The sequence below is a fragment of the Tupaia chinensis genome, unplaced genomic scaffold (genome assembly GCF_000334495.1).
Source record: "Tupaia chinensis unplaced genomic scaffold, TupChi_1.0 Scaffold000047_1, whole genome shotgun sequence".
In the NCBI taxonomy this organism is placed as follows: Eukaryota; Metazoa; Chordata; class Mammalia; order Scandentia; family Tupaiidae; genus Tupaia; species Tupaia belangeri.
In genome coordinates, this window is record NW_006159505.1 from 4377380 (window position 1) to 4386630 (window position 9251).

The 9251-nt window shown below is 53.2% G+C and overlaps 1 protein-coding gene and 1 non-coding gene across 2 annotated transcripts in view; both read right to left on the minus strand.

Annotated features, from left to right (window-relative positions):
• The window catches only part of ARRB1 (arrestin beta 1), an 87173-nt gene that overhangs the window by 62941 nt on the left and 14981 nt on the right, over nucleotides 1–9251 (minus strand). The window lies entirely within an intron of this gene.
• MIR326 (microRNA mir-326) lies at nucleotides 8277–8338 on the minus strand. The gene has a single exon (NR_129488.1). It is a non-coding gene; the product is annotated as a microRNA mir-326 (primary transcript).

Below are 9251 nucleotides of genomic sequence, written 5' to 3' on the forward strand. Positions count from 1 at the left end.
GTGGGCGGGCGGGCCCCTGGGCGGGGTTAGTGCAGACTCCACGTCTGCCGGGACTCACTGACCTGGCCAGGAGTGAAGCCTCGCCTTTGGGAAGCCCAGAGTCGGCTGGAAGGCCAGAGGAATGCAAAGCAGGGGTGCTGGCACGGAGGAGGCCCTGACTCCCAGCAACAGGGGCCTGGCACACACTTCAGTCTGGTACTGAGCCTTCTGAGAGGCCTTTCCCCTGGTAGGACAGGAGGCTGGGATGAGGAGGTGCTGTGGGGACTGGGAAAGCAGCAGTCATCACCTTCGCCTCCTACACATCACATGCACACATGCATGCACTCACACGTGTCCATGCACATACACACACACACACACACACACACTCGGCACTGGGCACCGAGAGGCTTCCAGGCACCTGAGCCTGACCTGCTCTAACACGTGGGCAAACCCATCTACTCCGGAGCTCTGTGCTCCCCACCCTGGGGTCTTTCCTGTTGCCCACCCTTCCACACAGGTAAAGGACAGGCCTCCAGGCGGGTCAGAAGCCCAAGCCTCTGGGATAACGTTGGTCCGTTGGTTTGTGGAGGAGAATCCACCCTCCTTTTCCTCAGGCCTCTGACGGTGAAGCGAGCCTGGGAGACAGAGCTGTGGTCAGGAGAGTGGGCAGCAGGCCTGGCACCCAAGAGGAAGAGTGACCCCCAAAGTAAATCCATTCCCTGCCCCGGGGGCCTTTTCTCCCCTTCCTCTCTCCCACCGCTGCATGAGAGGCTTCCTCACAACCCTCATCCACACCTCTCATAGGGGCGGGACTTGGGGCTCCTGCTTTCATGCACGTTCTGATCCTGGCAGCTGAAACATCCACTCACAGAAGACATCAGCGAAGCAAATTCCCTCATCTGTAAAGTGGAGCTGAGGTAGCGCCCACTCCATAGGGTGGTTCTGGGGATGGAACCAGCACAGTGCCTGACACCCAGTGATGAACGTAAGCTCTTATTATCACTAACAGGCAACAAATACACGGAGTGCTTCTACTGCGTTGGGCACTGGAAGCCACCAGACAGGGGGATCTGGGCAGATCTGACGTGGAATCGTCCATGTGAAGTTTCCTTGCTGACTGGGAAGCTTGCACGGCTCAGGAAACCATGGCACAGGTCACAGAACCGCTGAGGTCCCCTGTAAGTGGGCAGCCAAACTGCCAAACCAGCCTGCAGTGGATAAATGATGCAAAGTGGGAGTGGGGTGTTCTGAAAGCCCGGATGGGACAAGCCAGCCTGGGGAATCCGGGAGGGTTCCCCAAGGGAGTGCCTGAGCTGGGAGCTGGGAGAGAGGCAGTGGGGACTCCAAGAGGCTGAGAGGGGCTGGGGCCATTGCCTCCAGGCTTCACAAAACCAAAGGCTCTGGGGAAAGGCAGCTTGCAGGTGCTGACGGGACTGGGTGGGCAAGACCAGCAGGGTCAGAGGCCTGGACTATATGCCTCGCTGTGCTAAGATGCTGGCAGGTTCGCCCTGAGAACTGACATGAGCAGACCTGCTTCCAAGAGGTCTCCTTGGCTGCTTGAAGAGGGGAAGGCGGAGAGGCTGCAGTGGAAGCAGGGAGTCAGCAGGATCAACGGGACAGCTCTGGGCTCAAATCCTGCATTTGCCATTTACTAGCTGGGGAGCCTCTCAGAGCTTCGGTTTCCTCTTCTGTAAAATGGTATCGCAACAGAACCTAACTTTGGGTTGCGATGAGGATTAAATGAGCAACTTCATGTTTGCAAAGGACTTTGGAAAGTGCTGTGTGTTTAGCTGCTATTATTCATCTGGGTGAAAAATAAATGTGGCCCAGATTAGGGATGTAGCAGGAGGGGGTGAGAGCGAGTGGCCAGAGATCACATCAGCTGGTGTGACTCCAGCACCCACTGGCTCTAGCCCCTGCACATCTGCAACCACATAAGAGAATCAGGATGCGGGGAGGGGCGGACATGAAGGAGGTGACAGAGGGGGAGGGGCAGCAGCTAGAATCGCCCTGGTTTTGTCCAGGAGAGCTTGTCCACTCTGAGCCTGAATGATGGCCAAATGGTCACCCATAGGAGGCAGGAACCTAGTCCTCAAAGGTAGCGATTTGACAGGAATCCCCCCACAACCCTTGCTGGACAGAATGCCAGCCCCGAAAAGACAGTCCACTTTAATCTCAGCAGGTGTGACACCTGTTCCTAGTGCGGGCTGAGGCCACCAAAGCCCCTCCCCAGCTGAGCATGGCCCTTACCTCCCGCAGCTCCCTTGGGCATGCCCTAGCTCCTCGAAGGACCTCTAGTGACCTCTAGAACCCTTAGGACCTCATACTCCAGGGCTCTCTGGTCTGACCCTGCTAGTCCTCACGCTTCCAGCAAAGGGCCTAGGACCCCCTCAGGCCTGTGCAGCTCAGAGACCCAGAGCCCGGAAAACACTGAGAAGAAAGAACCTCAGACCCCAGCAAGCCTGACCTCTCCATGACAGGTAGGGAAACCAAGGCCCAGGCCCAGCCTAAGGTCTTTTCAAGCCAAGGACACCAGCCCCCAAGCCTAGCACATTTTCAAATGCCATGAAGGAGTCCTGCCAGGTCCCAGGGGAGGCAGGGACAGCTCAGACAGCTCTGGAGAGACAGGAGGTGATGAACAATTTTCATTAACAGCTGAAACAGCAGGCGCAGCACGGAGGGAACTGTGGGGCCTGACTCCTCCACCAGGATGTGAGGAAGCCCCTGAGAGCAGGCTCTGAGTCATGCTCACAGCCGTGTCCCCAGGAGCCAGGGCAGGCCTCGGCTCAGCGTGGGCGCTCAGTAAATGAACGAATAAATAAAAACCTGAAGGAGGGATCAGCTAGCACACAGGATCAACTTGGTGCCAAGCACTTTACAAGTATTAACTCATTTAATCCTCATGAAAACTTTAAGATGCTTGTCATAAAAGATTAACGTTCCTATCATAAAAACTTTATTATTCTCATTTTATAAATGGGGAAACTGAAGCAAACAGAGGCGAAATTCCCCGCCTAAGGTCATGCCGCTTTGAACCCCAGCGGTCTTGTTCTAGAATCCTGGTCTTAACCACTCAGCCAAACTGCCTCCCATTCTGCCCCATGACTTGTGCCAGACTGCCCTCTCCAATAGCCTGGCCCTACCATACACGGCTCATCTCAGCCACATCCCCTCCTAACAGGCGCTGCCTTTTTAAGCTATTATCCTTGTTTTTTTTTTTCAAACTAATGTGTTGGATGAAATTCACCTACCACACCTTATTTTATTTGATTTATTTTAGTTTGTTATCAGGTGCATGTGCTCACCAAAGGGAGACAGTGAGAGATAGCGAGAGAGAGAGAGAGAGAATGAGAAATCACACCCCTGCAGTGATACCCATACAAGTCCTTTTCCTCCATTCTCCTCTCAAAATTTTGGGCACATGCCTGGTGTGTTTTTCAAGCCATCGGGTCCAGGACTCGAACCACACAGTCGGCCATGTGGGATCCAGCTGCCTTAGACACCATGCCACCGGGCTGGTCTTTACCTACCATTTTTAAGGTGAACAATTCAGTAGCACTTAGTGTATTTGCCGTGTGGGGCAAAACCACCATGTCCACCTAGCTCCAACGTGTTCCTGTCACTCCAAAGTAAAACCCTTTCCTGGGAAGTAACCTCTCCCTATTCTTCCCTCTCTGGCCCTTGGCAACCTCTAATGTCTGTGCCCTGCCTATGGATTTATCTATTTCAGGTATTTCATATAAATTGATTCATCCAATGTGTGACCTTTTGCATCTGGCTTCTTTCACTAATCTGAACATTTTCACGGCTCATCTACTTCAAAGCATGATTCAGTAGTTAGGCTTTTGTATGGTTGAATAATATCCAATGGCATGGACATACCACAACTTGTTTACCCATTCATCCGCCTAGAGACATTAAGCCTTTTATTCCTACTCCTTGGCTACCATGCAGTCAGACACTGCCCGTTACCTTCAGCAGAACTATGTGTGTGAAGACTGTCATTCTGTCCACATTCCCTAGAAGATGACACTGAAGTTCATTCTTGGTAGAGATAGTGGGTTGGATTAGAGCCCTCCACCTCTCAAACCTGAGTGCCCTTCTCTCCACCCTTGTCCACCACATGCACTCATCCCTCAGGGCACATTTCCCTGGATACCAGTTCCTACATGCTGAGCTCTGGCCCATGTGCTGTTGACATAGTGCAGACCACTCAGACTCTCAGCCACATCCCCTCCTAACAGGCGCTGCCTTTTTAAGCTATTATCCTTGTTTTTTTTTTTTCAAACTAATGTGTTGGATGAAATTCACCTACCACACCTTATTTTATTTGATTTATTTTAGTTTGTTATCAGGTGCATGTGCTCACCAAAGGGAGACAGTGAGAGATAGCGAGAGAGAGAGAGAGAGAATGAGAAATCACACCCCTGCAGTGATACCCATACAAGTCCTTTTCCTCCATTCTCCTCTCAAAATTTTGGGCACATGCCTGGTGTGTTTTTCAAGCCATCGGGTCCAGGACTCGAACCACACAGTCGGCCATGTGGGATCCAGCTGCCTTAGACACCATGCCACCGGGCTGGTCTTTACCTACCATTTTTAAGGTGAACAATTCAGTAGCACTTAGTGTATTTGCCGTGTGGGGCAAAACCACCATGTCCACCTAGCTCCAACGTGTTCCTGTCACTCCAAAGTAAAACCCTTTCCTGGGAAGTAACCTCTCCCTATTCTTCCCTCTCTGGCCCTTGGCAACCTCTAATGTCTGTGCCCTGCCTATGGATTTATCTATTTCAGGTATTTCATATAAATTGATTCATCCAATGTGTGACCTTTTGCATCTGGCTTCTTTCACTAATCTGAACATTTTCACGGCTCATCTACTTCAAAGCATGATTCAGTAGTTAGGCTTTTGTATGGTTGAATAATATCCAATGGCATGGACATACCACAACTTGTTTACCCATTCATCCGCCTAGAGACATTAAGCCTTTTATTCCTACTCCTTGGCTACCATGCAGTCAGACACTGCCCGTTACCTTCAGCAGAACTATGTGTGTGAAGACTGTCATTCTGTCCACATTCCCTAGAAGATGACACTGAAGTTCATTCTTGGTAGAGATAGTGGGTTGGATTAGAGCCCTCCACCTCTCAAACCTGAGTGCCCTTCTCTCCACCCTTGTCCACCACATGCACTCATCCCTCAGGGCACATTTCCCTGGATACCAGTTCCTACATGCTGAGCTCTGGCCCATGTGCTGTTGACATAGTGCAGACCACTCAGACTGAGCCTCAGATTCCACCATGTCTTGAAGCCGCAGAGGCCTGGGGGCTGCAGTCTCACTACTGGAGTGGGCTCCTTCAGGATCTGGGGCCAAGGGTCCGAGATGGTTCAGGCAGGAGCACCTGGCTCCGTATCTCTCTGGGTCTGCTTTCTTCCCAGCAATGAGGGAAGGTGGCTCCCAGCAGATGGCTCCAGAGATCTGCACAGCAAGACTGTGACTCTGGGTGGGAAGGGCCCGAGAAAGCAAGACTCAGAGCCATGCAGTGGGTGGAGCCAGGGAGCAGGACAGCCAGTCCTGTGCTCATTGGTCACGTCACAGTTCAAACATAAACACTGGGGAAAGCACTCTGCCTGGAGTCCCCACTATCCTTTCTTTGCTGGGTGACCTTGAGACAAACCTTCTCTGGGCATCTCTGCCTAAAAGCAGGCTCCAGATCCTAGGGCGGGGGTGTGGTTTGAACTCACAGAGCCCTTCCTGTTGTAGAGAACTTCCACTCAAGCCATCTCCAGACCAGGGAGACTCACAGGAGCCACCACTTTCCTGGTGCTCCCTGGTCCACCTCTGCCACACATCAGCCTGTAAATGGGACCATCCTAGGGGAATTTCTGACACTCTGTGTAGGGATGAGCAGTCACTAACAGTCATGTTGCCCCCTGAGGCCCCCTTCACACATGTAGGGGCCTGACAAATCCTTGTGGAATGAATGAATGATCCCTTGCTGGTTTCTCTACTTCCAACCTCTCCCTTCTTGTTTATTTTAATTTGGAGAGGTTTTTGCTATAGGGCATATGCGCTTGCCAGAGAGACAGAAGGTGAGAAATCACCCTCCCCAGTGGGGAGGGCCACACCGCAATCCCTTCTCCATTCTCCTCTAAGGATCTTGGGCACACATGTACACACACCTGGCGTGAGTTTAAGCCACCGGGTCCGAGAGTCGAACCACAGTCGACTACATGGGAATCCGGCGACATAGCCATTACACCAACTGCTGGTCCTGGTTTATTTACCTGCACAATTGCCAGGTGAACCCTCAGCTCCTGCCACCTCTCCGAGCTGTGTGGCCTTGGGCTGGTTGCTTAGCTTAGCTGAGCCTCAATTTCCCCAGCTGCAAACAGGGTTTCTACTTCTTGGGTAATTAGGAAAATTGAAAGCGAAAGCATAAGCACAACATAGGGCTGAGGAGAAGTCTGGGAAAGCTATTGAAGAGGCCACAGGGTCATCACCAACGCCATTCCACCCCACCCAACCTGATCCTCCCCTCTCTGTTCCAAGGCCCAGGGACAAGCCCGGCCCCTGGGCTGGCCCCGACTATATGTAAATGTTTATGCCAAGCCCAGCCTCCCAGGGACAAGTTATTTGCTTCACTTATAATTAATTGCAGAAGGTCCGGCCGGGTAATAAACTCTGCTGGGGAAACATAAACAGTGTGCGCAGGGCTCCAAATCCATTGTGAGGCCAGGAGAGAGGGTCTGCGAGGAATGGAATGTTCTCCCAGTCTTCTCCCTGACAGAGGCAGAGATCGCTAAAGGTCAGGACAGGAAGGACCCTTGGAGACCATTTGAAAATAGCAGCTGGCAGTAATAGCGTGTTCCAGGATCTGCTGCGCGCTGGATTTCTCTGGTCCTACTGCTTTCTCCTTTCTAAAGATGAAGACCTCGGCGAGGCCGAACAAAGCAGGGGAACCTGCCCCAACTATTGATAGAAAGGGGCCAGGCTGGGAGGTGAGCCAGGCTGAGAAAGAAGGAAGAGAAGAAAGAGAAAAGATAGCCATGTGTTCAGCTCAAACACCTGCGTGCCCGGTGGTAGGCCCCGGGACTTGACCCAGCTCTGCAGCACTGGACCTCCAGTGGGTCAAGGAAATACTGACTTGACACAGGGGCGCTAAGTGCTCTGAGAAAGAACAGCAACTGCCCCAGAGGATGCAGCAAAAGCTACATGGGTATGCTCAGCTCTGTAGGGCAGAGAACACACAGTAGTACTCTGGCAGGAGCACATAGTAGGTGTGTAGTGAGGGAGTTTCCAGCTAACACAGAGTGCTCTTTCCTTTGGGCCAATGCTGCCTCTTGCAAACTGATTCAAGGAGACTCGAAGACACTGTGTCAGGGCTGAGGAATGTTATGAGAATGCAAGACAGAGGCTGACGAGGGTCATGGGACAGGAGAGAGGGGCACCTAGCATTTATTGGGCACCTACTGTGTGCCCAATAAACGTGATGCCCTACGCCATTTCTCTTAGGCCTTACTACCACTATGGACTGGGCAGAGGGTGCCAACCCCATGTAAAAGATGAGAAAATCAAGGTTCGGAAGGATTATGTAACTATCGATAAGCAGCAGGGGTACAATTTGAAACCCAGCCTGACCCCAAGGCCATGGTCTTTCCTCAAAGCCCCCATGCCAGCCTGCTCCTCCTCCCCTCTCTGAAGTGAGGGGAGGGATGATGTTGGGGAGGGACAACAGGCAAGCCACTGCCCACTCAGTACCCTCCCCTGCCTCTGCGATGCCCCTGCCTGCTTGCCATCGGAGCAGGAAGGGGCAGGTCAGCCTTCCCTGGCAGCTTTTCTCAGGCCCAGAACCAGCTGGATTCCTCCCCTAGCCTCGGAGCAGGAGGGCCAGTGGGGACTTCTACCCCAGCCCCTCCACAGCCCCTCCCCAGGGGAGCTCTCCCACCGTTCGGGAACACTTTCATCTCTTTAGCTCAGCTGACCACTCCAGTCCACCCCAGCAGCCGGCAACCCAACACCCAGCACCAGGCAAGGTTCAGAGAGGTGAATGAGATGGGCACTAGGACAGACTTGAGCCCAGTGGAAGGGGTGGGCTCCCTGTTTCATGTCAAGCCAGTTTCCGCCAGCACTTCCTGCGCTCCCAGGACAATCCCAGGGCTGCACCAGGCAGCTTCGCCTGTGGTTTAAGATTTCAACCTTTCCTGGAAGGTGGATGTTAACTCCAATCTGCAGAGAAGTAAGACTGACGCCAGAGAGGCCTTCCCAGCCTCATGGTGAATCCGCCTCGGGGCTGGAGGAAGGGCCCAGAGGCGATCCGAGCACCACCCGCCTTCACAAAGGCCCTGCCTCCAGCCCAACAGACAGATGAGGCTCCGAGGACACTCCTTCTTCTTGTCATCAGGGCCCGCTGCTCCTTAGCCCTCCTGCAGGCTCCAAGTCCGCCTGTCTACCTCTCTCTGGCCATGGGTTCAGAAGGAGAGCTCATCCGGGTTCAGAAGGAGAGCTCATCCGAGTCCAGACCTGCCCAGGGTCTGTGGCTTGTGCGGCAGCATCCCTGGATCTCTGCCCACCCCCAGCCCCCAGAGGACCCTCCCATGCCTGTACCATAGGACCAGCTCCCATCAGTGCCTGGGGCCTTGGGCCAGCGGGTGCAACCCAGCTAAGAACCCCATCCCATTACATTTGCAGGGCACGGCATAGCATGGCTCACCAAGTGTTCTCATGCCCCACATCCCATTTGGCCCACAAAATAACCCTGGGAGGTATTCAGGGCAAGTTTTATCATCCTCATTTTGTAGAAGGGGACAAGTGACACTGCTCACCAACTATGTCCTAGACATGCTAAGGGGCTGTCCATAAATGACATCTCACAGTCATCCTAGGGAATAAAGGTCGGTAACCCTGTGAAGAAAGTGGGGAAACTGAGGCCTTACTCACTCTGGGCCTAGGCCTGGGAATGGGTCTGCAGCCTCACCCGCTCACCTTCTAGCCCAGGCCTCTGCCCAGAATCATCTTGGTCTGGATCAGATGACTGGGGAGGCTGTGGGCAGACAGGTTGAGACGCAGCGGGTAGAACAGCAAAAGCCCTCCAGCTACGGAGGCAGAGGCATAGTGGGGAGCTCATTATAGGCCTTCCTGCGGACAGTGGAAATCAACCATGGCCTGCTCGTCAGATGTATCCAAGGAAGGGGGCACAGACCTTGGCAACTGAAACCCAGTTCAAAGGAACAGCCTTACTGACTAACTCAGGGTCTGTATCTTCCC